This window comes from Perca flavescens, chromosome 18 (genome assembly GCF_004354835.1).
Source record: "Perca flavescens isolate YP-PL-M2 chromosome 18, PFLA_1.0, whole genome shotgun sequence".
Lineage (NCBI taxonomy): Eukaryota > Metazoa > Chordata > Actinopteri > Perciformes > Percidae > Perca > Perca flavescens.
Genome location: NC_041348.1, coordinates 2,060,799 through 2,066,125, shown reverse-complemented (window position 1 = coordinate 2,066,125; position 5,327 = coordinate 2,060,799). Strand labels below are relative to the sequence as shown.

The window sequence follows — 5,327 nt, the reverse complement described above, 5'->3', positions numbered from 1 at the left end:
AACACAAACATGTTTATTTTATAAGCATAAAGATATATATATATATGTGCATAGATGTTGTAGAAATAAACCAAGATTAAAATAGAAATGGTCTCATGGTATCATGGTCAGCGCTGTTGCACTAAACAGCTTTCTGTTTCCTCCTGTGTTTCCAATCACTTTTGTGTGTCGATACTTGTCTGTTTGTGGATGCCACCTTGTTCTAGGCTTCTGGCTGAGTGACACACCTGAGGATCATTGCCAATCAACACACGACAGTCTTTTCCAATCAACCATCCAGTCAACCTCCCTGCGTGACGTCTCCTGGTTTCCTGATGTTTGTCACCAAATTATTCCAATTAAGTTGAAGAGAACTACAGCCAACCTTTTGCATTTTGATTCCAAGTCTGTTAATCTAGTTTATACTTTTGTTTCATTGTGTAAGAATTTCTCCCATCTAGCGGTGAAATTGTATATGACAACCAACTGAATATTACTTTCTAGCCCCTCCCATTCCGCGCGCGTTTTAACTCCTACAGTGGCCGTATTATTCCAACATTAACATGGCTTCCAGTACGACTTCCGTACGTCCATGAGTGTTCATTCCAGTGATGCAATTCCAAATTCCGAAATTTCAAATTGCATTTAGTTATCTAGTCAGTTAACATGTTGGTTATGACCTCTATGTAAAATTAATAATAGTTTTACGTTTTCATTATTTTGGTACCATTTCATTGCTAACATCAGCTATCAGGTTCCCAAACGAATGCAAGCTAATGTTAGTAAAGTATCAGTGCTATCGTTATTCTGTATATTGTACGAGATTAATAGCGTAAGGCAATGTTTACGGCGTAAGCTACATATTTTTACATAGTCAGAGATCAGTTGATGCGACGGAGGTGAGAGGGAAAGCTAAAGGAAGAGGGAAAGGTTAAGAAAAACCAAAAGACAGAGCCGGTGACAGTGGATCGGTGAGACCGCCTAGGCAAAGAAAAAATATAGAGACACTCTCCAAAGATGACGAGGAGAGAGTGGAAGCCCTTCAAAGACGAAGAAGAGAAGCAACGGAGGTTTGTGTTTTTTTATATATTTTTCAGAGCAGTATGAACAATGGCAATGAAACCGAAATTAGCTCTTAGTATCTCCAACGTTTACACGCAACTGTTCTAGCTGTAGCTAGTCCGTGTTACAACTGCATGACGTGAGTTGTTTGCCAGGGAAATCACGACACATATGATTACATTATGGACTATAGAAAGTGTTAGGCAACAACATTTTCACCTTTTCATTGTCCATACACATACTATTCTTCATAATTTTGTGTAAACACTTGACAACTTACTGAAGTACTATTACTACTTTGTTAACAATCTAACCTTGCAACCTAAACAAGCCTATCTGAACTTGTGGATGGAATGAGCCTGCAAGAGCACAGGGACCTCACCACACCGCTAGAAAGGCAGCCAGGTCTGGTGTGATGCATTGATGATGTATCAGCGCAGACATGGCGTCCCCCAACCTGCGCCAGGGATACCTTGGTGTACCTGTACACACTGCAGGGACATGCCAACCGATGGGGAGAGAAAATGCTGTGGACAAAACCCAGCCACCTGTGTGTGCCATCTGCCACACTTCACATAGGGGTTCCGGCATCCATTCTGAAATACCCCCACTCCGACATTGACGTCTAATTGTCAGAGTGGCGGCACTTCCATTGTTTTCAAACGTCCCACTACTCCGACAATTTTTGTTTCCATTAGGGTTAGGGGTTAGGGTTAGGGAATAGCAGCATGTCTGAATAGAAGCATGTCTGAGTGGCGGCATGTAACCTCACACAGTACTGCCTAGATGAAGGTTTTCTCCGGATTCATAGGCAGTACAGGGAGGCCATCACAGCATTAGGCCATATAAGAGAGAAAGGCGATGACAATAGAGAGTTCAGATATGCTGCCTACAGGCATTACATTTTCTGGCAGCATGGGTCTCTAGGGCAGGGTATTAGGAGCTTGATCCCAAGTTGCTGTGAGTGTAGGATAAGGGATAAATTCCGTGACCCTCAGGGACAGTACACCGGTTTCAGCCCTGGAATTTAAATAACCTTCCTATAATGTCATAATGTTGTGTTATTGTAAAAAAATTTCCTTTTTAAATTGTAGTTACTTTCTTTTCCACCGTTCATATATTTTGATTGTATGAATTGATTGATAAGACACTGTTCATGCTGTATTTCTTATACATTACATACATCCACAAATTTATAATCCAAAAAGGTGCTGTAGTAATTTTCCATTTTGAAAAACAAAATGACAGTAACATGGTCAATAATGTTATTTGCAATATATATTTATTATTTACAGAAATTAATTAATTAATCTGTATAGTGCTATTCTGCCTAGACTGAGTTAAAGGCAAAGGTAATATGGTACAATGAAGGCATGCGCATGTGAATCACATACCAAGACCTCTGCTGACTTGTGTCCGCATCAGCTCTGATGTGGGTGGTGGAGGTATAGGGGGGGACGACACCAAGTCTTCTTGGGTCATTGGGCCGAAGGCTCCTCCTTCGAGGCATCCCCACTGCACTTGTGAGTCTCTTCTTTATAATTTTTCCCTGCAGTTCTGAGATGTATTCGTATGTTTTCTCAGATTTCAGGGCGTACAAGCTGTATCGTCTTGCATGTTTGTTGTACAGTCTTCGGAAACTGTAACGGCACAAAGGTTAACTATTACAGGTCATTTACTCATTACAACAACTGACAAACTTGAGAGCACATATCAATCCCAAACCACTGTGTGCCTGTGGGTTTACTTTACAAGAAAATACTGCATGTATTAAAATTGTAGTCAAGAGCTGCCAGCCGAACTCTTGCCTCATAAACCGGGGGAGTGAAAGCAAATCGCTTGCTGGCATACGTGAGAATATGGTTCTGGAATGACTCCAGGTCTGCTGTTGCTCTGGTTGAATTGAAAATAAATCACACACACACACACACACACAATTTTTTGTACAATGTTACATCTTTACACGCTTTACCTAAAACGCAGATATTCGTGGACATACTTCAGCCAGCGCTTGTTGAAAACGATGTCCACTAATGCTTTGTGAGACTTAGAATCTCTCTGGATCCACTGCTTCCCAAGCCTTTCCCCCATATAGCAGCTACAATCAGTACAATAACAACAGTCATCCTTACAAGAAACTGCTCTTCGGAGTCAGCAGTCTTGCAACACCACCAAAAATGGCTGACGATGTCCTTCAACCTGTGGAGGAGAACGGACTGTCCTTTCACCTTCGCTGCCTTTGGAAAATAAAAACAAAATACTGAGAAGGTATTCCTTTTCAAACATTGTCCATGGAGAGCTAAGAAAATGCATATTTCATCCGAATAGTAGACTACAGCCAATGATTCCCATGAGTCTCTGAAACTGAAGTTTGACATTTTTGATTGGAAAGAAAGCATTTATCATCCAACAAATAAAATGTGGTAATACATTTGTATATGTATAGTCAATTAACAGAACATATATACACAGTAAGATGAACCACTCATTAAACTTACAGCATCAAGTATTTTGGCCTGATTCTTGGCACCGTGCCACATGTCCAGACAGTGATGAATCCCAACATCCAACGATGGTTTGTCAGGGTCTGTGAAGTGGGAAATCATTGCATCTCAAATTATCTCTTTTTGCAATATTTGTATTCATACATTTTATCAGAGGAGCACTTACTCATAAGGGCTCCACTCTGGATATGAGCATCTGTGCAGATCTCCACCAGCTTTATCTCTCTGGAAAGCTTGTCCACAGTCTGGATAAACCTTCTCCATGATGTTGGAGTTCCACGATGTCTGCTGCTTGTCTATTGTGGCTACGTGAATGATCTCCTTGGTGTCAAGCTACATCGTGGTGTAGCTGCAGTACTGGGCACAATGCCCTGGTGAATCATTTTTGCCATCCCCTGTAAAAACCCAGGCATATTTCGTAGTAAGGCTATATATAAGAATCTGTCATTGCTGCAAGTAATTTATTAATGCGCCATGTAAAATTTTTAAATATACACCTAGCACCACAACGTCTTTCCCTTCTTCCCAGTATTCCTTTACTGCGTCAACACGGTATGTGTCCTGAATTGTGCAAAATGTGTTTGGGTTCACCATGCCCATGTTCATGAATTTAAACAAGAGGGAAACTTTCCCATAGTTATTCCCCGACAACAAAATGTTGGTGGAAAGAAGGAAATCCCCAGCTTGCATCCCAAACTTCATCACAGGCTGGGAATTCCATTTCCACAGGTCCATTGGGACAAATCTAAAAGTCAGAGAAAATTGATAAATGGATTTGAAATATGCAACACCCTGCTGTCACCAGAAATTTGCATGGTATTGCTACCAGTTGTAATATGTTGTTACTGCCAAGACTTAACCCCTTAACGCCGACTGTCGCTAATTTGCATCAAACCCCTTCCATTCCGACTGCAGGCGAGATAGCGTGTGTATTCCCCACAATGCCGGTTTGTTTACATGCGATACATACCTAGGAACCTTTTGCATGCACTGGTTTCTCGTAGGACCGGTCGGAGTGGGAGATATATCCTTTTCACGTAAGCAAAATTAACCCTAACCCTACCCCTAACCCTACCCCTACACCTAATCCTACCCCTAAACCTAACCCTACCCCTAACCCTAAAGAAACTACTGTCAATGTTAAGGAATAGGAGAGTGTTTTCTTTCTTGCCGTTGTCAAGATCCATTTATTTGTCATTTACAGTTTAGAAGTTCTAACAACTTTGTGACATAAATGAAATCTACTATGTGTTTTATTAATTTTACCATTTTCTAAAGAATTTTACCATAATGCCTGTTGTCGCTAATTTGCATCATACCTAAATTTATATCTATTCCATATGCTATAGACAAATTAACAATCTCAACTTAATTTAGCATCAACTTGGAGCCAGAAACACACATAATATTTTGTTTATATAATTGTGAATAAATTCAGGCGTCAAGGGGTTAACCATTCCACACTCATTCCCATGCCCTTGAAAGTGATGTTTATGTGAAAGGGGGCAACACTGTCACACACCAGACCGGTCCTGATAACACCTGTACACCGGCAGCTTCATTAGTGTGAGAAGCTGCGTCAAGCAGGTCTCATACAACACTGCCGCTCGAATACGGATGATGTTGTCTACACATTGGACCTAAAAAAAGGTCTGGGGAATTGGGCAACTCAAGACTGGGCAAGGGCTCGTCAGTAGGGTCTTCAAGAGCAGAAAGGTCATGCACAGTTTCATCAAGCCCAATTACAGGAAGATGATCAACAGACTGCACAGTCTTTAACGT

At 41.0% G+C, this 5,327-nt stretch overlaps 1 long non-coding RNA gene across 1 annotated transcript; it reads right to left on the bottom strand.

Moving 5' to 3' along the window:
• Window positions 1-2,759: 2,759 nt before the first annotated feature.
• LOC114573666 (uncharacterized) lies at window positions 2,760-4,428 on the bottom strand. Its single transcript, XR_003694924.1, has 3 exons — window positions 3,712-4,428; window positions 3,540-3,628; window positions 2,760-3,278 (listed from the first exon to the last, which is right to left on the bottom strand). It is a non-coding gene; the product is annotated as an uncharacterized LOC114573666 (long non-coding RNA).
• Between the last annotated feature and the right edge of the window lie 899 nt (window positions 4,429-5,327).